This window comes from Lates calcarifer, linkage group LG15 (assembly GCF_001640805.2).
Source record: "Lates calcarifer isolate ASB-BC8 linkage group LG15, TLL_Latcal_v3, whole genome shotgun sequence".
Taxonomy (NCBI): Eukaryota; Metazoa; Chordata; class Actinopteri; family Centropomidae; genus Lates; species Lates calcarifer.
In genome coordinates this window covers 20,516,803-20,543,838 of record NC_066847.1, presented here as the reverse complement: position 1 = coordinate 20,543,838, position 27,036 = coordinate 20,516,803, and the positions used below count along the sequence as shown (strand labels likewise).

General features: G+C 40.8%; 1 protein-coding gene and 1 long non-coding RNA gene across 10 annotated transcripts in view; one reads left to right on the top strand and one right to left on the bottom strand.

Annotated features, from left to right (window-relative positions):
• LOC108892585 (uncharacterized) overlaps positions 1 to 27,036 on the bottom strand; it is a 126,175-nt gene that overhangs the window by 82,023 nt on the left and 17,116 nt on the right. The window contains exon 4 of the long non-coding RNA XR_001962488.2: positions 15,880 to 15,966. This is a non-coding gene — a long non-coding RNA (uncharacterized LOC108892585). The remainder of the gene's footprint in view (positions 1 to 15,879; positions 15,967 to 27,036) is intronic.
• The window catches only part of LOC108892381 (protein tyrosine phosphatase receptor type D), a 344,319-nt gene continuing 326,658 nt past the window's right edge, over positions 9,376 to 27,036 (top strand). For 4 of the 9 annotated variants that reach the window (XM_051076297.1, XM_051076296.1, XM_051076299.1 and 1 more), the window contains exons 1-3: positions 9,377 to 9,609; positions 9,772 to 9,884; positions 10,019 to 10,054. The gene's annotated coding sequence lies outside the window, so the exon portion shown is untranslated. Of the gene's footprint in view, positions 9,610 to 9,771; positions 9,885 to 10,018; positions 10,055 to 27,036 lie in introns of all 9 variants that reach the window. The other 5 variants (XM_051076295.1, XM_051076293.1, XM_051076302.1 and 2 more) reach the window with 3 other exon arrangements.

Genomic DNA, 27,036 nt, shown 5'->3' with positions numbered 1-27,036 from the left:
ATAATGGATGAAGGATGACCTTCAAAAAATGTAATTTGCAAACTAGGAGTTAAATAAGCTGAAGTTGCTGTTTAATTCTTTCTAAATCACATGTGAAGCAGACTGGCTGAATTTTTAGCTTTGCCACTATTTTGCCCATTGCAATTTTTCTAACATCTATTACCATGACATCAATATTTCTGGGAATGCTGCTCCCTCGTGTTTCTACTCTTTGTCTTGACCTAGTAAACTTTCTTTTGCAATTACCCAAATTACTACAACTAGAGGCTAATTTTTAGACACAAGTAATTTCATTACAGGATTTAAAGGGTAGAATCATCTATCACAGCAATAACAATGGTAAAATTATGTAACACATAATGTTCCCACAGGTCTGTTGGGAAAGCCACTCATCTTTAGGTGCAAGACATCCAATACATTCAAGTACAGCACTGTGAGTGGGCAGTCAGATCAAAATCCAGCACTGTGTTAGTCTGGTATCACAGGTACGTGTGAAAATATGGAGTACAGTTTAGAAAGTCCAGTCTGAATGATACATTAATGAGTATGAAGGCTTATCAGGAGGCATGTGGCAGTATGGTGGCAATCTTTTGATCCTCTGTCTAACAAATTATCAGGTCAACAACAGGAGTGGAGTGCAGCAAAAATCGAACAACTGTGTGAGTTCACCTATTTGTATTTGACTGGCAATGTCACATGATATAGCATTGTAGCGCTGAAAAAATTGAGTCAGTTTCAACTTTGGTTTTGGCGCGACCCGTATGTACTTGCCTCAATGTGCTAGTCTCATTTAAATAATTGAGTAGGCTGGGTTATTTTGATGCAGAGTTAATGGCATCTGAATGAGACCATTGCTCAGTAAATGCACAAGCTCCTTTGCTAAGGCTGTCTCCTGCTTATTCAGATACTTTGATGACCTACCATCTAGAGCATCATGGTTAATTTGATCATCATGCATAATTGCACAATCATAACAGTGGCAGCCTAATATAACAGAAACACTGTGTTAATTACTGCTCTAATAATACTGTTGTAATATATCTATGTGGCTGCCTGGGGCTGGGCATCTCATCTGTTGGGAGGGTTGGGAGAGTGTGGAGTCATGCAGTCAGTCACAAGGCTGAGGCTGCCATCTGGGTGTCACACATGCTGGGTCAGCCACTCCTGTATAGAGTCATGCTTCCTCCATCACTGACTAGGGGGATCCCTGTGAGTCAGCAAGCTAGCCATGGCACCCCTTGGACCTTAATGGTTGACTAAAGCAGGGCAGTCTGGTGACGCTGGCTTGCAGTGGCATGCGAGGAGCCAGAGGGGAGTTCACAAGCTCAAGTAAAAGGCACTGAACTGACTTTTCTTCAGGACACTGAAATGTGCTGTACCTTTTAATTACTTTCACAATGGAATATGATGCTTCAGTTATGCGTTGTTCTTCCCGTCATATAAGGGCAGTTTAATCAAACATATTGGACACTGGGCGCTGGACATGGTCAGAGCCATGGCATGGGCCATGGCATTAGTAATACTTTTTGAGATGGTTTTTATCTATCCCCACTCAGCAAGTCATTAGAACTTGTCTTCAGCTGACACAAACAGAGCTTGTCTGTCAGAGCTAGTACAGCTAGAGTTAAATTGGACAGCCAATATGCCAATCAGCGGGAGGAGGTTTTCCCTAATGCACAGAGTTAGGGTTCCCCTCACAGACAGTGGAGGGGCTTGACACCACCTCAGTGAAGAATGAAGATATAGTGTCATCTTCAGTGCTGAGCAACCCAGAGTATAAATGGCAGCAGTTTGTCTTGACAGAGACAAAGGAGTAGGGCTTTGAAGCATCACCACCAAACTATGCCAAGGGGGGGAGTGTCTCCGGAAGTCAAATCACTGCTACTGGCAGGGCAAGATAGTCAGTACAGTCTGGCTGGTCCTAGAAACCAGTGTTGGAGTGTTTGGTACCAAAGCAAATGAGGCAATGCTAGTATGGGTCTATAATGGCAATCAAGGCAAGACCAGAAGAAAGAAGCCAGTTATAGCTGCCTCAAAGTCATCCTCTAGTTTTTGTTGTCCTCTGTCACTGAAGAAAAGTGGATGAGGAATGGTGTGGACACTGGCCATTGTAAGGTTGGCCTCACATCATTACATAGACACATCCTGATTTCCTGCACATGATCATTTTGAAAGTACATCATCTCAATGCATAAGGTACATAAATTACATTCCTTGGAATTCCTTGTAGAGTGCAGTCTGGCTCAGATTATACAGCATGTAAACATTTTCTGGCAAGGCATATGAGTTATCCCATCTCATTAAGCCACTGTTAATAATGCTTGGTCAACTGTGACTTCTGAATGTGTAAATGCTTGAGAAAATAACTGGGCTGGAAAACACTTTTCCTTTGTCAGTCCCTTCTCAACAGTGAGCTCATATAAGGGTGAACAATTTCTCCAAACGTGTATCAAGCAGCCCTTAATGAGTCAAGGCGACAGAAGGAAAGTAAGAACAAACCTCCAAAATGTGACAGCAACCCAGACTGTGGTTATCTAATTGGTGTGGATGTGTGCAGTCCTCCAGCAGAACAGCAGATTCATTTGCTGTGTAACTGACAATGTCTTTGAGATGTCAATATCACTAGGTTCATCATGACCCTCACTGTGTTCACTCAATGTGTCCTGGAGAAGAAGTACTTTAGGGATCCATTAGGAATTTTAAGATGACTGACCCCGAAATACTAATCCAGTTAGAATCAATCACAGTCCAGTCCAGACTCATTTATTTTGGATCCTTTTGTGTGGAACTGTTATTATGGCATGGACCTCCAAGGCTTGACAACTTGACAACAGCTTGCTTGTCAACATATCTAATGGATAACCTTCTCTCATACAATCTTCCCTTATTTTAAACCAATTTCAATTGTAATAAATCATTTAACTAAACAAAACAACAAACAAAACAAAGCTGCAGCGTTGGTAGGCAAACCTACTTCCCACAGAGATCATGGTAACTGAGAAATTCTAAACATGGAAGCATACAGTTACGCAGATTTAAGTGCCTTGAATCTCTCCCCCAGCCCTGAGACAGCAATGCTGTAACTACAGTATGGTAGCCTGGAGGCTGCATAGCTCTGGTTAGGCCACCGTGACGCTGATGTTCAAGCTCGAGGACTTGGGCTTTTCAATGATTTTGTCACTGTTCTCCATCACTTTCAGTCTGAACCTCCGGAGACGTGATCTCTGAGGACAGCGGAACTTCAGTCCAATATAATTGTTTGTGACAGGCGAGTTCACATTGGTGCTTGCCCCCCAAACTCAGCTGTCAGTGTGAAATTTTTTTTTTTGGAATGAACATGTTGTTTGCAAAAACAGACAACAACGTAGTGGGATTTGTACTGCTGCTTTAGCATGGTACATTGCAAACCGATCCCTCAGTTTCTCTCATCATTCTTACCTCAGGCAAGGCCAGCGTGAGGTTAGCTCTCTAATCTACAGTGAGCTAATGATAGCATCACAGAGGTGAGTGTACTCCCCCGCCTCTTCTTTCCTCCCTCCCATTTCCCATCATTTTTACTGTACATTCACTCATTCATCTCATGTTGTATTCAGAAGTGAGCACACTGTACATTGGAATGTGATACACTGAAACTAGTCAAATGAATGCATGGAACAAGGGAAATATGCAAATTTACTTTGTCCTATAATCCAGCAGTTCTCACAAGAGGTACTAAAGAGCCGGGGAGTCACGGAGCTGAGCCTCTTGAAACAGGTATAAGCAAAAGAACGTTCCAAATAATTCCTGTCTCCCAGAATAATACAGTGAGTCATAAATATCACCTTACTTCTGTGTGAGCCAAAGTGAATATCAGATACAAAGCACTGAGCATAGCTTCACCCACTCAACTTTTATTTATATTGCATACTTGGCAGAATTCCAGCTATATATTTTTGCTCAATCTACTACTGAGTCAAAATAAGGCTTAAACAGAGCAATCCCATTTTGTTCCTTCCTTTGTAGGTTTTCGATATCACACCTTCTGTATCACTTTGCACTGTATGGTAGGATACACAGATTATCTTGATCTTTAAATCTATTAATACTATTTTAATTATAATAATTAATAGTACAGGAACTTTAAGCCCAAGCTCAAGTTAATTTGTGAAAAAAATCTAAATATATTTCAAATGTGTATTTAAAAGGTACACCAATGTTAATGCATTCATCCATGATACAATATGTACTTATGCGATAAGAAATTCTATTTACATGTACACAACATTGTAAATGCTCAGAGAGCTGTGCAATGTCTATACCTCATCCTGTGCATGCCAAATAGTCCTACTGTGCAAAGGACAGTATGGTTAAATGTAAGTAATGTTTTTCCTTTTGCAACTCAATGACGCCCACTCATCAGTACTGGTAAATAGTAAAAATCACACAACAGTAAATCAACAGGTGGCATGAGGGCTCTTGGCAAATGAAATATTCACAAGTCACGACACATCTGCAAAAGGTCAAGAGCACTTTTGTAATGCAGCTCTCCCACATGGAGAGCACAACCTTGTACGATAGATACAAAGGTTACATCAACCGCCCAAAGCCAATGGATGACCTGTGACAAGTGTTACACACAGGTCTCACATTAGTAACACAATCCTGTGAGTCTTACATTGTAGTGTTTTTGCAAAATGTACAATAGTTTAGAGAAGAAAAAGTATAACACTATGTTACAACTGGAACAAACTTGATAAGATTTGTAAACATAACATTAATGTTATTTGTTATGTGTTTTATTTGTTATTTGTCTCTTCATTGTCAGTCTCAGTAATAACTTCACTTTATCAAACTCTGTTTACACAGGCAACATGTATATTTCCATGTACATAACTATATAAAAATGAAGTATGTCTAAGAAATACAATACCACATCCATTCCAGACTAAATAATTCCATTGCAGAGCAGTGTATGTGAGTAAGATGAGGCAAGACAGAGACACTGTGGTGCAATTCCAAGGTTATTTTGAAGTTGAAAGTAATACTTAACAGTAATACTTAATAGTCTAAAATAGCAGCTTTTAAAATTTTTATTGTATGCCTAAACCTATCTGAGCATTTGAAACTTGCCCTGCTTTAAATCCGTTTTCAGCTATCTTCCTCATGCTAAATAGTTTGCTTACAGGGTACACCACTTAATCAATAATGCAAAAATAAAAAATAAAAACAGCCTTCAAACAGCTTGACTCCAAAAATACCTACATAGTGTATGTCAGGGTCATGTTTAAGGATTCTCCGGCACAAATTGCTCCACAGTAAGTTAACTCAGCCAACTTTCCCTTTACAAACCTGTTTATGAGTTACCAACTTCCTGACAGGAAGGATGGTATGTAAGACAACAATTGAAGGGAATGCTGGCTGTGAACTACCATCAATCAAAGAAGAAGAGAGCTGGCAAGGTTGCTGCTGACCCCGCACAGCACAGCAGCATTCTCGTCACCAAACTGCCATCTCAAAGTCAGTACAGGTCAGTTACCACCTGGACTACATGGAATCTCTGCAGCCTCTTTCCTGAGACTATCCGCTTTGTCTGTTTGCAGCTCCAATACAAAATTATCCTTATTATATGTCAGTTATGTGCTGCTCATCAGTAGGGCATACCCATTGCTTATTGCTATTTGTCTTACATACTATTAAGGTGAGGAATTTTATGTCTAATGTGCAGAACAAAAGGAATTCCAGTATTTTCTGCAAACACTCTGCACTCAATGTTACTCTTTATTTGGGAATCAGTGCTGTTCCTGATACTATCAAGTTGTTTTTCTTAAAAAAATAAAAAATAAAAAAGATTTTACTTATGCCATCAGTCAAGGATTGACCTGGACAGCTTTCATTTACATAAAAAAGTCTCTAAAATATGCACAGCTCAGCAGGCTCCTACTGGCATACGTGCAAGACTATGGTGATGCTTCGCAATTCTTGCTGCTATTTAAACCCAGAGTGTTAAGCCTACTGACCAATGGGTGTGAATTACTGAGGCCAAGTATGCAGCAACCAGTGAACGATCACAAAGTACCCATATAAACTAAAGGGAGGTATATGACTCCTCCTCTGCACATTAAGAACACAGTAACAGCACCACTGGAAACTGTGATTCTGTTCTCCTGAGCCAAGTCTGCAGAAAGACCAATTCCTCACCTCACCTCACCCCCCATGATTGTGTTTATCATAAGGAAGCACTGCCTGGTGTTCATTTGCTCATTTCCCTACAGGGACAGTCTCTCAGTGGACAGCTGCTCCTGAGCTCAAGGGTTGCCCCAAAACGGCATAATTATAGGTACAAATTGAGCTCTGTGAAACATTAATGGAAGCCCAACTGTTTGCCCTCCTGCACAGAGCTCACACAAGTCATCATCAAATCTCTCTCTAGACTTAATCAAAATATTGTTCCAAACCTGGCCAAAACCTGAATCATGCACACAGTAACTAACTTGCAATAAATGCTGTTTTTTCAATCAGGATGTTACTTATCTTATCTCCAGTTTTTCACCTGAAAAGTTGGATTTGTCTACATTGGAAGTCCTGCCTCATGCAGCATTGCTTTGCAATTACTGATAGCCTGGATGGATATTTCAAGCTTTTAAGCAGTGAGAGAGTGTGTTTATCTACCTGAAAAAAAGCCAATGGTGAATGAGAAAGCTTTATAATTCTACAATATTACCCACACGTCAGATGCAGCCACTGATGAAGCCTGTTCGTCTAGACTGCAAGCTTGTTTTTGATAATTAGGATAATTACTTAAACTTAATGTCATCATGAGTGTATATTTAAAGGCTAAAAAGACTAATCTATACTGGCTCTGTCAAGCTGTAAAGCTCCAATGCCAACAACACTGTTCAATGGAAGAATATTGAAGAGACAAATTTGCCTTTCTTAGATTCCGCCAGGAAGGCAAGAATGTAATATCTGGTCTGAGAGTGGTGTAAAAATATAAGCCGTGTTTATTACAAAAAAGGAATAGTGGGACATTTTGGGAAATATGCTAGTTTGCTTTCTTGCTGAGAGTTAGATCAGAAGGTCTTCTTTCATATCTATCCTTTAAATATAAGGTTACTACCAGAAACCTTTTAGCTTAGCGCAAGGAATGAAAGCAGGGGTAAACAGCCAGCCTGGCCCAGCACCTCTAAAGCTCACAAATTAAGGCATTATATCTTATTTGTTTTATCTGTGCAAAATCCAGAGTGTAGTGACTTGCTGAATTTTTGTCATTGCCATAACATTGCAACCAGCCAATTTGACAATAGGGGTGAGACCAACATATCCTTTGTTTCCTCCTTTGTTTGACTGCGGCGTGAAAGAATACATGCAGTATAGTAGCAACTTGAAATTTTACTCTGAAAAGCCAACCAGGACTAGTAGAATTCATGAAAGCAGTTAATTCTTGCAAGTGGTGACAAGTTTCCCGGAGAACAGATGGACAAGAGCACAGAGGCCGTCTGACCCTCAACAGTAGCCATATGAAACTCCTGGTTAGAAGCCAAAAAAGACCAGATACTAGACTTATGCCAACAGTCTATAGCTGGCAAAAGTCTTACGAAATGTCTCTAATATACTGGAAAAAAAGACTGCATTATGTTCACATGTGAATCACATTATTTCTTTCTTTGAAAAATTATTCAACCTGTATTATGTCCACAGGACACACTGAATGTCTTCTCTACCCCTGACTGACTCTATCAACACTGTGGATCTTCTCACAGAAATACTTAACCAAACACCTGTTTTTTGAGTATCAAACAGTCCCTGCCAGCCTACTTGAAAGGTTCTGAAAAGACTCTGAAAAGTTTATAGTTTTCACATTCACAGAAAACAGTTGTCGGCTTGGATTCACATGAGTTACAATTGATTCCATTGCTAACCCAGTTTCGTGGCAAAAAAACAAAAGTATCAGCACGTTCTGAGAAACTTCTCAAACCAACCCTGCAGCATGATCCACATCTCCACTGTTTGTCCAAATTCTCAGTTTATTTCAGATACTTGTATGTTCATAATCTTTATCCAGTATTCCTTTTTCATGGAAGACATTGTGACTCACAATGGGAAAAGCACAGGTGTTAATAACATTAACATCATATTCAAGTACTCCAGTGAGCCGTGACAGTGAGCCCAACATGAACAATACCAGGGCCCTGAAACCAAACCAGCCATATTTAATGGTAGTATTTACACCTGTGATTTTCCTGCTGTGACGGACTTCAGTTTCATCAAACCAGTATTAACTACCCTGACATCGTGCATACAAACTAGCACTTGCTACACAGAAAAAAATCCAAATATGTTAACACGGTTGTCTGTATTTATTATTTCAGTAATTCAGTTTTTCCTTCTGACCTGTAGGAGGTGCTATAGACCATTTCTTACAGACATTTTGACTTGTCATATGCTTGCGTAATTAATAACATCAGTGAAGGCTGCATTCCATTTAGGTGAGGGAGTTCATGCTGACCTACTACTGTATATTCAATTGAACTGAGACACTGTTAATGCTATTAGCTACATCTGTGGCTTTCCTGCTATGACAAGTAAAATCACCACCAAGTTTTATGGTAAAACCTAAAACATCCCATCAATATGAATGTATGACTTCATTGGCTGAGAAAGTATTCAGACCCCTCTCTTAAGTAAAACCAGAAACACTACGATATAAAAGTACTCAGCTGCAAGTGAACTGTGCAATGAAAGTGTATGACAAATACAAATACAAATGAACTTACTGTACCAGTTAAAGTACTCATTCAGGAAAAATGGCTGTGGGGTTATTATTATTATTATTATTATTATTATTATTATCATTATTATTATTATCATTATTATTGTTATTGATGCATTCTTATTTAAGTAGCATTTAGAGTTGTTTTTGGTTTATGTGGAGCTCAAACTGACAATTTTATAGTCTGCTGTGAAGTCCTCTTTTACAGCTCGTCATATTTTTTTAAGTAACAACTTAACCTGTAAACTAACAGTACTGTGAATAAAAAATGTACAGTCTCACCCTGTGAATTGCAGAGAAGGAGAAATATAAAGTAGAAGTGCATTAAAATTTGTATTTAAGTATATAGCTTGAGTACATGTAGGGTATAACTGGGCTATCATTTAGACCTGTCATTGTGCAAGCTGCCAGGTTCAGCAATAATACTTAATGATGACGGCAGCAACTGCAATGTTAGCTCAGATTACATTACTGCTGGGGATTTTCATAATCATGGGGATATCGGTCTTCTGCATCTCATTGAGGGACATTTGGCTGTTAAGTCTGGCATGGTGGGAAGTATCCCAGTGTCAGCTCCTCCTCTTGCTGGCCATCAAGCGGCTGGACTGCGAAGTGCAGTTTAGAGCGCAGCATCCCATGTCTCCGGTCTCTTCCTTTCCTCCCTCTCTCTCCATCCGTCGCCCGGAGCAGTGTGTGTGTATATGTGTGTGTGTGTGTGTGTGTGTGTATGCGTGTGTGTGCTGGTATAATCTGACAGCACGCTGGGGCTGCGTTTCCCAAGAAAAAGCTCAGCTCTCTCAGTTTTCTGCCTGTCTTATTGCCGCTCTCATTGTCTTTGTCGACAGTGATAAACAGAGCAGGTACCAACTGTCCATTCCGCCAATTTATTACGAGTTGCCTTTTTTTTGTTTGCTGCTCTTCACAGATGTTATGTCAACACTTTTTGGGTGGTGGTGGTGGTGGGGGGACTCCCGGTTCTAATGGAATTTGTTGTGGCTGTTTTGGTCTCTTCTCTCTTTCAGTTCAACCAGGGGCCTGTTTTTGGAATAAGAAAAGCATTGCTGTTTTCTGACTTTGAGAGAAGAAAGAAGGGACTCCTCTGGAATTTCCTAAGGAATTTATTCGGACAGCTCCGGTAAGTGGACATTTTGGTATCAAAAAGCTAAATGATTTAGAGTGCATGCAGCTGTTTACCACACAGTTTGTTATTAAGGAAAATTTTTAAACAAGCGTATCCTTCATTCTTCCATTCTTCTATTTTAATTACAGTTACCGGGGCTTTGCATTCTACCGCCTGGGTATATAGTAAGTGTATAGACTTTTTCTGCATCTTCTAATTGTGTGAATTGCAGCTGAAAGCAGCTCGCCTTGTTTTTCATGTGTGGAATTAAGTGTCGGTTTGGTTTCTACTCCAAGTTCTGTGTCGTGCCGCGATATGAGTAGGTGCCCAGGGCGCATATTTTTGCATATCTTGGAGCTGCGTTATGGATAATGTAGCGCACAACGTGCATCGGTCTGCTGCTCGCCGTTACACTCCAGATGGTGGCGAGATATTTACAGAATTTTTATCGTCATCATTTATAACACACGCTGTGCTCAAAAAAACCTCAGAGCCATCTTTGCCCCGAACGACGGTCTGCCCCTCTTTCACATACAGAGAGGATGCTCGAGCACGCACAAACAATTTGGAATTGTGGGATGTTCTCTGTGTGTTAGTTCTGAGACGTGTTTTAGAAAGTTTGGATAAATGTTTGGATTCTGGCACCTGAGGACGTTTGGGTAGTTTGACTTTGAGTCCATGTGTGTGTGTGTGTGCGCGCGCGTGCCCGAGGGCTCCTGACTCAGGTGATGGAGACGGTGGGTGGGCTGTGACTCACCCAGTTTACCCATTTTGCTGCTGTTATCTGACGGGCTTTGATGTCAGATTTAACTGGTGATTGACAGTGGATCATGCGCAGTACTTTGTCAGCGCACCCCCCCCATGCCTGGCTATATTTGGAAGTCACCAAATTCCATGATTTATACAACCCTTTCTCTCTGTGAAAGAGTATTTGTCAGACTACTACTGACAAGCGATTCATATATAGCCAATTACCCGTGATTTGCAGTCATACTTTGCAACCCCAGAAAAAAGTGGAAAGCCTCTAAAAGGCAGGATAATGAACTGAAAAGTTTGTGTGCCTCAGTGTTTTTGTAGCAAACCAAGCCGAGGAGAAGCAATCGCAAATGAGGGCAAGGACAGCTCACGCTGCCAGAGAGATGTGTCTTCCGTGGCTAGTGTAGAGTGACAGAGGGCTAAGTGAGCATGACCGTCGAGGAGAGGTAATAGCATTACGGTCTGCCAGTCATGAACCAGTGCAAGAGATATGCTACTGTTGCATTTCAAGAAGAACTAAATGAGGAGCACACAGGACAGGACACTGTGACATGTGGTCTCTTTGGCCTCAACACCTACAAACACCCTTACATGGCTTAATAATACACTTGGAGTTTTTAGTTATGATATCATTGTGTCTTAATATGAAGTTGTTTTATGCTGTGAGTCCATATGGTGCTATCCTTCTACTGTGATTAAGGCTGGATTTAGCGTCAATTAACCACTGTTGCCTTTGGGTTAGAGATTTGCTGACACTAAGCTTATTTGGCATAATTTTCTCTATCTATCTATCTATCTATCTATGCTTGTCTGTCTTGGCACTGAAGAATATAAGAACACTGTGGACATCATAAAAAACTGATTGTGTATCTATGAAAAACAAGAATATATAAATATAATACTGCCTGTACTAATGTGGAAAAATGCAATTCCAATATGAGCTGCAACAGAAGACAAATACACATCCTCCTCCTTTTTTAAAGTGCTGTTGCTTGCACAACAAGATGCACGACGAAATGCTGAAATGCGGCAGTCCTTTAGGCCAGTTATCCCCGTGTGCAAAGACAGTCTTGAGCACAAAAGTGGATTTGAATCATTTGCTGTCAGGCAGTGAATTTCCTGCAAAGCTTTCAAGGATTAGTCCCAGGTAAGAATGTCCCCCGCCATCCGTTACCCAGCAGCACTCCTTTTCTTTCTTTCTTTTTTATAAACTGGCAACATTTGGAAATTCTCCTTCGTCCTCCCTTTTTGAGTGATACTACTCGCCAGGCCCACATCAATCACTGTTGATGGGATTTGAGCAACGGCTAGGGGTAGTAAGCAGGGGAGACAGGTCTGTTTGCTCACTGTTGCACAAGCTCCACTGCAGTGACCCCACGAGCCACCAGCCTGCATTGCCAGTTGGATAGCTGCATTTCTGCAAATCTTCCTCTCTCATTAATTATGCCTAACATAGGTTGCACTAGTGCGACTGTGTTGACAACACACACCCACTTTTCTTTTGCCTGCTGCACCTCCCTGGAGAGAAACAGGAGTAAGCTGTAATTATGGTTTATAAACTTCATCCAGGTGACATAATCGGGGCATGGCTGAGATGGCAAGGGGCTGACATAACAGCTGCTAATAGATTTATAGCTGCTTTTTTTGCATTGCATTTCTTAGACTGTCTTACTCTAATGATACAGGTTTGTCAGATGGCAAACACAAACTAAAAAACTACAGTCATTATATTTCCAACCATTTATAAGGAAAACAGGTGTGTACAGCATTAGAGCAAATACTGCTCACTTCTCAGTGAAGTAGGGTGAAAACAGTACACCTATGGAAAAGCAGCAGCTATATTATCCCTGTGTTTTCACTGTGAGGAACACCTTGATAGTGGTCCAAGGCTCGGCAAGCCGAGTAGCCCGACTCCCAGGGGCCATTTCATAATGAGGATGCGCTGTCAGATAATTAGATACACCTGGCGCAGGCGTTTTCAGGAAAATTTTGATTCATCCCAAAATAAAATATCCGTGCCTGCCAACATGAAAGCAGAAAAAAATATCCCGCTGTCACACTGCCTCTCCTCTCACGGTGGCAATGTTTTATTTATTTATCCACATCTTAATGCTCTTGGATAAGGCGGGCTTCATTTTTGTGCTAGCTGACGCATTAGCTGCCAAAGTTTCTCATCTCTTGCCGAGTGAGCCGCTCACTCATGAGGGTGCCAGCGTCCCTCCGCGAACATGGACTCTCCGAGACTGGATGTTCTGACGCCGCTAAATTTAACAACTCCCTTGGCCGTGCGTGCACAAGATCCCCATCTCATTCGGATTCCACAACGGTGGCGTGACAGTACAAATCACTCCCCAGAAAGCTGCGTAAACACTTGCGTCACACAACCTCAGATGTGGCTGGTCATGTCTCTGCAAATAAGAATAGTGCAGGTGTGTTTCAGGAGGGAATATTCATCTTACGGCGACGGGTGTGTTTTCCTTTTGTGATCCACTGACAATGTCTTAATAAAAATATTTTGAATTGTATGGATGCACATGCATCTAATCAGCCATTTCATGCACATACTGCATAAAGCAAGCAGTGACTGATTAACTGAATTCACTCCAACACACACAAATATGCATGCTGAAACACATTTATACAAAGGTCAATGCAAACACAATCTTAAATATAATGTCTTTTTCTTAAGGCGTTGATAGGAAAATGCTGAAACCCTTTCACTTGTACTGTTTATCAGGCACATGGCTCCACTCATAAATCAGACACTCATTAAGTTGTTAAACAACAACTTTTGCCTTCTGCAGGAGACATCAGAGCTATTAAGCCTGATGTATGTGGTACAGTAGTGAGGTGAACCACTGCAGACTGCTCATGTTATCCAAGAGATGTAGTTTTACTCATTTTTTACTCTGGTCACATTTTATTTGAAAAGCCCAGTGCTGATACTTAAGTTGGTATCAAGAGGCTATAAAAACTACAGATTATCAGGATACTTACTGCAGAATACACACAAATGACACAGCTTCTATGCACTTTTTTTGAGCTATAAGTATCAACATGAATCACCAGTAAGCCTTGATGTAAGAATGCACAAAACAACAAAAACAAGAACAACCAAAATGTTTAATTAGCCAGCCGAATTTAGTTTGCATAGTCTGTACTGGAATAAATTATTTTGCCTGTTTCTGCCAGCGTGACAAGCATCTGCTATTACTGCTGAAAGACTGTAGCATTTCAAAAGCTGCTTCTTGAACTGTGTATATCTGAAATGGCTTTGCTAGTAATATGATTTTTTTTTTCCAATCTGAAATGAGTCTATGCACAATATTGTTTGCTGACCTGTTGCCATAAGTGGCAGTAACTGGGTAACAGTAAGTGCTAAAATATAGCTTAACATTAGCATGTAAAAAAGAGTCAACCAAGTGACTCAGTATTGTGAGTTACATGGCAGTGTCTAGCTAGTTAGCTAACATCAGTGCTATTTGCTTTCTGTATTAAAGACATATTATGATATCAAGCTGGACCTGCGTGGCTGTCTTACTGAACAGTATATGTCTGACAGCAAATAGTGATGTCAGTTTAATCATATCATTTCATCTGGAGCATATTGTCTCTTTGTGAACCTGACAGTCAACTAGGCTTCCTGTCTTTTCTTTCTTCACTGGTGATACAGCGAGAGAAATTCAGCTGTGAACAAGTGGCACAATATCCCATGATTGGCAACTGTACAGTTTAAACTGGGGTCAGCTTCTAACATGCCAATGCAATATTGGCCCTGCAATGCGATGCAAATGTGTGTTGCTATTTGACAGTTGAAAAAATATAAGATGCTCATTGTACTGTGCATTAGCAACGGATGGCAGCAGTGAAAGTTGTATCCATGAGATATTGCTTATGCATTACAGTAAGTACTCTGCTTTTCATGCTTGGCTGTCTTTACCTTGAACCCACGACAAAGTGACCAAACATAGGGCCGTGCTCTATAGTGCTCTCTTATGTAACGTTACCTAACTTCTCTCTCACGGTAGCAGGGGTTCAGACTCAGGCTCGGCGATGCATGATTTGAAATTCTTCTCAGCAGTGAGGGCTGCGGTGGATGTTTCCCTTCTCTGCTCCACTTACTATATTGTTATTGCCTAAAGAAAACCCACATCTGTATGGTGCAAGTGAAGTTGGGGCGAAGAAGAAAAAAAGACGTTGCTTTCTCTCTGCACTGACATGACAGGAACTCACAGAACTGATGGATACTGACAAAAAAGATGGGGACAAGAGGGGGATGTTATGGATGTGCTGCCCTGAATCAGAATCACTGCCTGAGTTAATAACTATGTGCACTCAGCTGTGCAAAATATCATGAACATGTGTACAGTATAAGGCAATCCACTACAACAGAAACACAACCTACAGCTCCCTACAAAGGTATTAGACTGTACAGACATTAATATCATTTTCACCCTTTGTGTTTTAGCATAGCTTAGTTCTTTTTTTGATGTCATAGGTGCCAGCTTAGATAATGACTTGGTGCAGTTTCTAGCAAATGCCATCACGATCTTACATCCTGACCTTTTTGTAAGCCACATGTACAGCACCATGGTGGCGGATATTTTATCTCCACACATGCTATTGCCGTGGCATTCCTCTAACATCTGGTGCCCGGAAAGATTTCAGAGGGCACTGGTATGTTGAGTATTGGCATTATAGTCCACCGGGAAATGGCAAAGAAGAAAACAGAAAGGAATAATGCAGGCAAGCTGGAGCCAGAGTACTCTGCACAGTTCGATGCTGCTGCCTCTATCCGACATGAACAAGAGAAATCAATTAGACCTACTCGGTTGCTATCCAAGGGACTTCCACCCTGGGAAAGGGTAGAGCGAATCAAAGCGTTTGGCAAAAAAAAACAACAAAAAAAGTAGCAGAGGAGGAAAGTGAACTCGAGTGGCAGTTTGTTGTATTCTTTGTCAGATCAGCCGCCTCTGACCTCAAGATAACATTCATTCTCTCTGTTTCATATCCAAGGCATGTTTATAATTCCAGACACTTCCCCTTCTCTCTCTTTTTTTAACACTGATGCAAAGCTTTCTCTCTTACTATCCTTTCAGCTCAGTAATGAGAAACAAAAAAGAAAAGAAAGGCTGGCAAAAATGCTGCTTTCAAGAATATTCTGATGAAGCCTTAGCTTAGTTTTACCTGCGGATTCTGCAGTCTCTGTTGTCCCAGCAGCCTTAGATTCAAACTATTATGTTTATATTCATACCTTAGAGCCTTCCAGCAGTCACTTGGAGGTCACTGTGAGCAGCATTTCGTTTTCCACTCCATGATGGGCACCGCAGTTTTTGTTTTGCTGAAAACAAAAGAGCAAACAAGTTGGACTGGTGGGGTATTATACAGTTTTGAAAGTTGTATCTAAACAGGCTTTAGCTTTAGAAAACTCTTTGTTTGAGTTTATAGAAAAAAAATGTCTCAGGTCCCTCAAGATTAAAAAAAGTTTCTTCATATCAAATATGAAAGAGTCCAAGTATTGTGGTAAGATCAGTGAGGCTAGTATCCACAGCGTATAATTTATTAATAATATTTTACAGCAAGTGAAAGTAGTCTCTGTAATTTAAAAATATATGCGGTGCCACAGTAAATGTAGAGATCCTCTGAATCCTACTTCCAAACTTGACTAAATAGACATTTAAATCTATATGTGGATTTCTCTAAGATTTTGAGAAAATGATTTTGCATAACTTGTGGAGATGATTGAAAGAGATGCGGCAATTGATGCTTTATGCATATTTCATTGAATGGAGCCGAGCTCTGTAAATATACCTCTAAATATTGAGGTTGAGAGTGCACAGCATAGCTCTCGCAGGACCCAGAGGCCTCATCGTCTTTGATCAGTGTGAAAAGAGGACATTTTTTGATCAAGCCCTACCTTGGACATTTAAATCAAACCCTTGACAGACTCTAGGGCTGGGAGATATGGTGTAATCTCTACATGTAGGAGAAAGTGGACACCCCTGGAAGTGTGCTAGAGTCTATTATATCATACAATTTCACTCTTTCCCTTGATGAATATCTATTGGCTGGTGATAGGGGAGTTATTCTACAGAGTGGAACTTTTAATTTGACAAAGACGATCTGTCTCATGGAGTCTTTCAAATTGTTATTGTCTGCAGTGTAACAGATCTGGGAGGATTAATGAACAGGAATCCATAACCTTTTTTGTCTGACTAACATGACAAAGACAAGAACAGAGTTTAAAAGTCAAAGCAAAAATGAAGATAATGTGCTGATAAAATAATGGAAATTTTGAACAGCACAAGCTTAGAGAGTAGTGTTCCATCTATAATCCTGTGTGTACAGTTAGCTCAGTCCCCTGACAGAGCACACATGTAAACACAGCACCCCCACCTCCCACTCAGCCCTGCTGTAGGTTTGGCTGTGGGTGCTCAGCAGATCCCTCGGCATCATGAGAGAATAACAATGAGGGTTTTGGGAGGGATCAGTTCCCCAGCACAGAGCCATACTGGGTAGGGTTTATGTAAGACCCTGGCTTCCTGAGCTCTCTGCCAGTTTAAGACGACAAACAAATGGTACCAAGGAATACTGACTTGCCAAAGGGGAGGGTTGCATCTCTTCATGCTACCCCCACCGCTTCATCCGCCCTTGACGCGCGCAAACACCCTCCCTTCTGTTCATGCACAAGCCTGGTTATGTGTCATGGCTTGTGATACCAGGTCTCATGTGTATCCATGCAAGTTGATGTGTGTTTTCACACCATTTGTTGCCTCTGCAGCGCCGTTGCCCACTTTGAAGCCACCCCCTTCCCTTATCCTCCTCTTCCTCCCTTTGTTTTTCCCCTTCATATGTTCCAATGAAAGAAGGCTGGGATCTGTCAAAACCCATCCTTTCTTCTGTCTGGCTTGTCAACTTTTTTTTTTTTTCATTGTAGGTAGGCTGCTAAGGAAATTCACTCAGCCCTGACACCCCAGTGGTTCTTAAAATGTCAAAACAGGTAGAGGCTGAAATACAATGTATGTGTTATCATCAGCATTTCCTGTTTTCACATCATGATGCAGTTTTTCTCTAATCACATGAGTCCTGTAATAGCAGCAGTTCAATAGTTAATCTGTCATTAATTATTAAGGATTTATAAATAGAGCTGGATCTACTACAGAGTTTAAATATCTCTCTTCATTGCTTATCTCTGTGTGCAATAAAGCAAAACAAGCACCACCATAGCAATCATGTAGATAGACAAGTCTGCTGAATAGTGTTCAGAGGTTGCAGAGTTTCTTGATTTTTACCTGAGCTACTCAAAAGTGCCAGTCCAACTTAGTTTTAGGCTCATTTCTACAAATTGCAGCCAGCCACTGATAAGATGAAGCCCACGGTCCCTTGTTGCTAGGTGTATTTTTAGAAGTAAAAGTGTCAGGCACACTGCGTGTGTGCTGTCTAAATTTCACAACAGAAGGCACCCAAGTCTGTTGTTTTAATCAGCTACATCTGGACTTTATTGGTTGGAAAAGTGGAAGATACAAAAATTTAAAAAAAAAAATCTCTATCATGCACGTACTGAAAAGTCAAACTGGTGGACTGAGACAAGTTAATATGTGCTGTTAAAAGCGGATTTTGGGAATATCCCACATGATAGAGGCACAAAAAAACCCCAAACACAGTTAAAAGGCAGTTTCACAGTGATTTCCTTCCCCAGACACTATGAGGAAGACATATTGTATACAGTGTGTTCTGACATGCAGTAGTCCGGAGCACAGTCTCCCTTTATTCCTGCATAGCACAGAAATAGATAACATTAGGATCCATTGAGTTGGGAGTAAGGGGAAAATCGATGTAAGGTGAAAATTAAATTTGGCCCAAAGAGCCTTTAGACAAAGTGCAATTTGAAAACACATCTTTTATTTTCCCCTGGGTGTCTGATAGGGGCAGGCATGTGATGGACGGCGGATCTAACCATCATGGAAAAAAGCAGAGGTATGCTATGAGGGAAAGGGAAACACCCTCATCTCACTCCTAATGTGCCTCCCCTTTGATTGTCTAATTCGGTTAGGGCTACGCGTCCCTTATCGGATCATATCAAAGGTCAGAGGCGTCCTGTAGACAAATCAATCTCCCCGTCTGAGGAGCCGCAGAGGAAGCATGGATTGAGGGAGAGCCGATCCATCTAGTGGGCCCAGAATGAAGGTGGGTGAGGAAAAAGAGAAGTGAGGGCAAGAAAAATTATGGCATCTGCTGCTCAGAGAGAAGTGGGCGAGAAAGGTGAGATTGAACTGTTGACTTGGGGAATGTGATATGCTCAGAGAGAAAAAGAGTTTACATTATTGCTTGCAAGATAAGAGCGATTCTTTGAGAAGACCTGGCATATCATGCCTACCTAACTGCCAGAGAGGCTGATATTTCCAACTGGGCTTGACTGAACGATCATTTTATTTTGGGCGAAAAACAATATAGGTTTCAATGTAGGACTGAACAGTGATTGGAAGCTTCTTTTTTCTATAATTTCAGTCTGACATTTTCATTAAAAAAAAAACAGCTCTCTGGCGGTCAACGCTGCCCGACACTATTAGCTCTGTGCTCTAGGTGTGAAGATAATCCAGTGCTGCACATCTCCTCATGCATGGCTTCCCTCATTTAATTCACTTTACAATGGTTCTCTTTTGCACATTGAGCTGTCTAACCAACTGGTGCATCCTGTACAACCTAGCATCTTCGGCAAAAAATTACAACTAGCGCTGAAACTGAATGACTAGCTCTTTTGAGAATTGCTAAATCATTAAGATCATTTGTCAAGTAAAAATGCCAATGGCTTGACAAAACAAGCAATTTGCAACTTAAAAGTGCCCCACACAACTTTCTGAAAGCTGTGTTTTTAACATCCTCAAAGCAGTCTGTTGGCATTTGTTGGTACACTGCCCCCTGCAGATGAGTGGAAACTACTGGCAGGAGTGTATTGGTTCAGCCACACACACACATTTTCGCTAATTGTTTGTGTGGTCACTACTAGTGGTCAAAACCCAACATGGGACCTTCAATTTGTAATGATAAAAAAATGAGCTGTTTCACACAGGCGATACAATACCTACGGCATCAAGGTCTTGCTTTAGCATTTTTAATGGGTTGCATTTTAAAGCATATAAAGTAGATTTTTTTCCCCCAGTATCTTCTTCAGATAAATGTCAGCTGCTTCATACAGTTTATTTAACTGACAATTGTGGTCTGGGCCTTATTGTAGTCTGGGTTTAAAAAGGGGAATTTTTAAAAGAAGCAATTTGATGCTGTCACTTTGGGCTCTTTGCCATTTTTTCTTTCTTATATCAAAGGCTAAAAAATTATTCAATGGTCAGAGTAACTGATGATTAAAACAATCATTAGCTGAAGCTACAGTCAGAACACTGAGTGATATCCAGCCTTTTGGGAGGTCCATTAAAGGTTGCTCATGAGAAACACTGCTTTAGTGAAACCACTACTTATCATTCCTCTCTTTCCTCATCTCACTGAATATTTTTAACCAATACTCTAGACCTCTTAGAATACCCATTAACAAATAGTCATAATTAAACCAATGATGCATAAACACACTAGTGGTGGGCAGCAGTCCTGGGCAAAGTTTATAGGTGAGTATAAATCATCCACAGTTTAATGCCAACAAGATGTTTAATTTGGTCCCTCTGAGTGTGTAATTACTTCAATTAGCCTCAATCCTGCACAGAGAAGCACATGCAAAATGGACCCAGGTTGCCCTCTGGTCTCCCTACATTAAAAGGCAACAGTTTATTTCCTCCTGTAAGATTAAAACTCACTGTGTAATAACTCACCAGTGCCTTCCCTCCAGACACTGTTGCGACGGTTCAGTGTGCGATAATGTTTGCTCAAGCAACTCTCAATGAGATTCAGCGCTCCGGTGACACCATTACTCTAAGCTCATTGCCTAGTCAGGTTGGGTGGGTCTACCCTGCCTCAGAAAGTCGAAGCGCAGAGGCGCCAGAAGAAAGGGAGCACCTCTCGAGACAGATTACATGTCTGTGGACAAGCGAATAGGCTTGCACTTCACCTCTGCCTCAGACAAGCGGGTTATTATCTTTTGGTGGGGTTTTTTTTTTTTTTTCACGCTCTTGCCAGTCATGTAATGCATCCAGGACAAGATGCTCGCCTGGCAGTCCGAGCAGGTGGACGACAAGGCAGCTTACACATTTTCGCTAATTGCAGGCAGTCAGTGAGACGTATCTGAAATAAAGATGATGGCACAAGCCTGCAGAGGAAGTCAAAGCAGCCTAGGCCTGAGCCAAAGTGTTTTAAATGGATTACACCAGTGTGTCATTGCGATTACACGCTCCTCGCAGGGACCGCGACAAGATGAATTGTATTTTATGGCTTTACAGCAGATCTTTTTTTCTTTCTTTTCTCCTCCAACGTGAATGCATTTTTGTCCCTCTGCTGTGTAGCGTGGTCTGAATGTGGGATTGTTTTTGCCTTTGAACCACCTCACAAACAGTTCATCTGTTACTTTTCCTTAAGGGGACGTTTTCTGTTTATCTCAGACTCAAGTGGCGGACTGAGAAACCATGTATACGTATACATTTTCATGCTTTGTAAATAATATTTCAGACTTGTTTTGGCTGGTTTTGTATGGCTAAAACACTAGAACTTGCCCTCATTTTGCACAGAGCCTCATAGCATTTCAAAACATACACCTGAGCCTCAAAGGGCCTCAGAAAATGACACATATAAATACATATACACTTTTCTCTACAATCATTCACTCCCTGTTTAATAATAATGTCTTATCTTTCCTTCCTCAGTCAGTATAACATATCACTGCAGCCATGACATTTACATGTCATTTACACAGCCCCACATGAACAGCACAGCAACAATTTACAACCTCGCTTTCTATTTACATACAGTACGTAACGTGAATTATAACCTTGTTGATAAAAAATGATTTAATAACAGTGCTTCATGAGTGTCCTCCAATCCGAACTTCATCTGCACAGAAAATCTTTAGATATGGCAAAGGGTGGGTGTGTGTGTGTGTGTGTGTGTGAGCAGGCAGAGTGGGTTATGAAAGCTTTAGAGTCAGTGTGTGTGTGTGTGTGTGTGTGTATGTATGAGAGAGAAAGAGGGAGGCAATGTCTCAAAGGAGTCCATTAAGTAGGGAAAGGGCAGGGGGTTAAACACTATAGAACTCTTAAGTGACCTAGAAGAACCCATGTTCAAATGTACAGTTATACACAAACACACATTGCTATACTTTTACTTCTGAGGGCATGCCACTTATCAGGAAGTTACTCTCCTTGCAAACCAACAACTTTTAATAGCAACATGTTTCTACTTCCTCTATACACTCATAGTGAGACTCGTCGAGCCACACTGTTTTCAGTCAGTGTGATGTGGGGGTGTATTACATCTGATAGCTGTACTGGTGGAAATAACCCCTCACATAGACCCATGCAGAAACTGTGAGACTCATGTTTCTGCATGAGAGCTACTGGAGACTTGTAACATAGGTGTGAAGTTGTACTCTGTAGCCTACATATGGTGTTGGAAATAGGCTGGAATGTAAAAGTAAATGAAGATGCAGTCCATTTAAGAATCATTTGAATTTAAAAATTTTTTTCCTCCCTAATATTTCTCTGTTTAAATAAATAAATGTGAATCTCAAACCATTTTAATAATTTAAAGATTTTGCAATCCAGTTGAGAGGTTGATGAAATAGATTGTGGATGACTTGTCCTTATGGCAAAAGTAAGAAATCAAAACAAAGTTAATTACAACTCATTTTGGTTACTAAGAAAGGAACAGTTTTACATTTTGAAAAAGACACTTATTGGTATTATTGTGTCCTAAGATAGGAGAAATAACACATAAATCTGCCAATTTAGCAAGAGTCACTTGGTTGTCACTTGGTATCTAGTGACAACCCTACTATGCATATGGCCTGTGCACATACATGGTGGTAGCTCGTCTTTATGCTGTATTAACGCCTTGCAAAGATACAATTCCAAATAACTCCATGTTAAGACAACATGACTAATCTTGTAATTGACTGCTATTGGTTAAGTTACATTCTACTGCTCAGTTATCCACAGATGTATTTCACTCTGTTCTTCACAGAGACCTGCCTATGCTGCCCTCAGCACTGAGACAATCCTTCACTCTCTCCTCTTCAAGTGCCTACAGGACTTACTGGGTTTATATCAGTGAACACACTTGCTCCTCAAGCTAATCATAGCACCAGCGTCTATGAAATTTGATCAGTCTTAACAATGACCATTGTGCGCTCGTATTGAGCACCATACAAATTAGCCTCTGTGATGGTGGCCAGTGGGACAATGTATTCTGCTGGCTTTATCACATCGTGCCCTGGCCTACTATTAATCTTGTGGACTGTATGGGATGAATTAATGCACTGAGGGATTTGTAAGGCTATGGATATGGATTACATTGTCTAAGAATGTATTTGAATTGGTCTCTGAATGTAATTCCAGTGGACTGAGATTAAATTGAGCTGATAAGAGTCTGCTGTAACAAACCACATTATTATTGCCCTTGTCAGTCTGTTGTGCATGGCAAAATGAAGCAGTGCTCCCATAATCCTGTTCATCTACGAGAGGTCTGTATCTCTGATTGAATTTCATAAGTACAGTTAGTAGGGATTGGCTGGAAAGTGATTGTCATTTTGCTTAATATGTCCTCTGCAGACTTCTGCCTCTCACCTTCGAGCACCTTCTTACTCTTGGTCTCTCTCCTAATTCTACCTCCTTGGCTTGTGAATTAACTACTCACAAATTTCTGAACTACTCACCATAAACTGAAGAGTGTAACATCCAGAGGAACTTCTCTCTCTACCAATCAAACAGACTACCGACAGGGATGTCTAGACTGTGGCTGCTCTCTGTCCTCCCTCTCAGTTTTTCTGCTGGGTTACATCAGATTACTATATCATAGCGCAATTTCTCTTAATGCTCCTTGCACTGTAAAATCATCACTACAATCTTTTATCTAATACCGACCTAAAGTGACCCCCCCCCCACGACAATAATTGAAAATTATGTTCTTAAATGACTCATTAAGTGTTGCACATTTTCTCCCACACACTGAAAGCATTTCCTCTCGCTTTTTTGACAGTCACATTAAGAGAAGTTAATGTGTCGTGTGCATTCCAAGCATCTGCGCTCAGTAGAGGCAGTTTGAAAATAATTTAAAGCTGGAAATCTGCACCCCTGCTTGTGCACTAGCAAACAACGCTCACATCTTGGGAATAATGCGGTTTCATTTTTTGGATTGTTCCTGTTTACTTCTTTCACCCATGGTGACACAGGGAGGACAACTTCTTGTAGCTTCTCGTGGTTTCTGGCAGGCCAGTGTGTGCTAACAGCCACAGTGATTTTCAAGCCAGGGAAGATGAAAAAATAAATTAGCATTCGGCTCCAGGCTGTGCCACAATCATGGTGGAGCATCTCCACAGAGAAACACTAGCATCCACATTTAAACTCGCATATTAATAAAGCATGGTAATGATTCACCAGCGACACTTTACCTTCCCTCTCGCCCCACCTTTGCGCCCTTGGAAGCAAACCTGTTTGCTCAAACACATGAGAAACGGGTGGCGTCATGGCATAAGAGGGGGGAAAAAAGATTCAATGTTCAACATTAAGCTTGCTGGTCACCCCACTGAGCCAATGAATTTTTTATAAACTGTCCCTAGAGGTTCATAAACATTGAGAGAGAGAACAAGAGAGACTGAGTGAGCGACAGGGATGGGCATGGAGGGCAGAACGGGTCCCATTTCAGGGTCCTTGCGAGATGTTTTCGTGCATCCGGCGTGCACACGGACACCTGCTGTGGCTGAACTTACAGGGAGGTGGCAGCACTCGCAGCTGTAAACAAGACTGCGTCGCTCAGTGTTTTTCTGTGCTTAGAGCTGACCCCGCCATCCGTTTGGCCCCGCTTAATGATTACCATAAATGTCTGGATTGCCTGCATAAAAATGTGGAGTGGAAACGAGGGCCTCCGCTTCCATTAGTGGCCTCTGTTTACTGGAAGGGCCAAGTGTGTCCCCTGGGTAAGGCCAAAACTCTCACTGTCCTCTGCAGACTGTCAGATAGACTCTGTAATCAAGGACTGGGCTAAGTGGATGGCTGCTCTGATGGTGATGTTCATAAAATGATTATTCATAGAGAAGAGAGAGAGGTAGTAAAGGGCAGGAGTGTTTCTGCACAAAGAGATCATCTTTGAAAAATTAAAGCTCAATCAGTGATAATCATTCTAGGTTGCTAAATTCTTGAATATCCTCCAACAAATCGGAATTTGGAGCAACAGGATGCTGTTCCAATTGATTTCTTGAGGTTAATAGGTACTTGGTTTCCCTCAGACAAAAAAAATGGAAGACTATGTCATCCATTAAGGCATACAAATACACAAAATGTCACGAAATAATATGAAAAGAAATGTATTTTGTTTAATAATGGGAGCTAATGAAAACAATAACATCAAAGCAAGAAGCTGTCAGCTATATGCTCATGGTCCACAGCAGTATATAGCTCATAGATTTTACAGGTCATTTAATCATTTGGGAGCATGACTCCAACTCAGTTTTAATATCTGCAATTCAGGGGAAATGTCCAGGCGGTGCATTGGGCTGTAAGGTGTTGCTGAGACAGTACATACAATAAAATTGCCCTGTCTTATTCGGGGGGATTTGAGTTTCAATATGATCTCGTCCTGTTTGTTTAGTGAGGAAGAAATATATGGAAATCCAAACAATAATCCAAAAGGCTGCAGTGCATGCAAATTTGCAGCTGACTAAAAATACAATCAAACCACCGGTACAGCAACCGTTGTGATTAGCATCGACTGTGCAGACAAGCGCATTTGCCTTTTCTTAAAGTGGAGAGATTAAAATGTGAAAGCAACTCCCATAGGAACTCAGAGGAAAGCAGCATAATAATATATGGGGTGGGGGGGTGGGGGGTCTATTATGAACATGATGACAAAAGATCAATGTTGTCTCTTATTCCCAGTGACAGTCTGAGACTAATATACTCATTAGTGTTAATGCCACTGTGATATAAATTGAACGGCTTTATTCTTAATAGTCCTGGTTCTGTCTGCATTGGGTAAAGAGTGGGTCTCTATGAGCGAAATCTGTCATGTGTCCCCGAGCATCAGTGGCTAACAGTGAAATTGGGTAGTTATTGTGAAAATTGTAGAGGGAATTGTGCTATATTGCACACCCTTTAAAAAAAGGTGCTGTGTCCTCCGTTTGAATTGCTGTAGGTGGATGGTAGTGCACAGGGGAGCATTTTAACAAGCAAGAGGAACACCTCATTTGGTGCTCTTTCACCATGTTATCTTCACCATACTGTATGTAAATATAGGTTCAGCATTCGGGATTCTGTGCCTTGCCATATGTGCAGGTTAATTCAATATTTATTTACTTATTTTTCAACAATTCAGTTGTTAATGTTTTTGCAGGAGGGAGTGAGTCTCTTGAACAAGGCTTAGTATCGGGTTTATTTCTGAATAAATGTTCCCCATAGGAAAGGACAGTTACTTTATCTACATGAGCAATTACCAAGCTTAAATATCTTTCCTGTGAGGAGAGCTGAGTGGCTGTATGCTACATACAATATGTAACATCTTGATTTGATGTTCTTGCACCTTAACTAATATCACTGGACTTCAGTTCGATATCTGCATTATGGACTGCAAGTATACCAACAAAACAACTGTTATTTTTAAAGGATAATTTGGAAAATGCTAATGTGGTCATGGCCTCATACACGCCATCACATATGAACATGTAATCAGTTGTTAATTTTTTAAATAAGCTTGTAAAACACAAGATGTGGTCCAGAGGATTGCTGGGATGGGAAAAAAAAAACAAAAAAACAAACAAACAAAAAAAACAGCTGGAAGGAGAAAGAGCTAAGCTGCTGAGGCTGGAAAGTTTTTCACAGCTGCTGTTGGCTAACAGCAACAACAAAGCCAGGAGCTGGGATTAAAAAAAAAAAAAAAAAAAAAAAGTTAGCTGCATATAGAGCTGAATTCTAATGAGTGAATGCAATTTGCTGCATTTTTGACACATGTATTTGTAATCTAACGGTCACTAGAGTGCATCATTAGTGAATAACTGTCAGAATTGAGGCCAGTTCTGCTCATCGCAAGAAACTGATGTGATTTACTGTGCATACTGCACAGTATTGGCAAAATTTCTAATGAGTTTCCTTTGTTTATACTTGCCAAGCTCAATTTGAAGTTTTGTGGCTGTCTATTAATTTACTAGACATTTAAAGATAATTAGGCTTATAATTAGAAATGAGGTGTTCATAAAAAGAGCAAGCCAAGGCTGAGGAAAAAGTGAATAATCAAGGTGTTCAGTTTGAACTCCGTTTGAACTATTTTT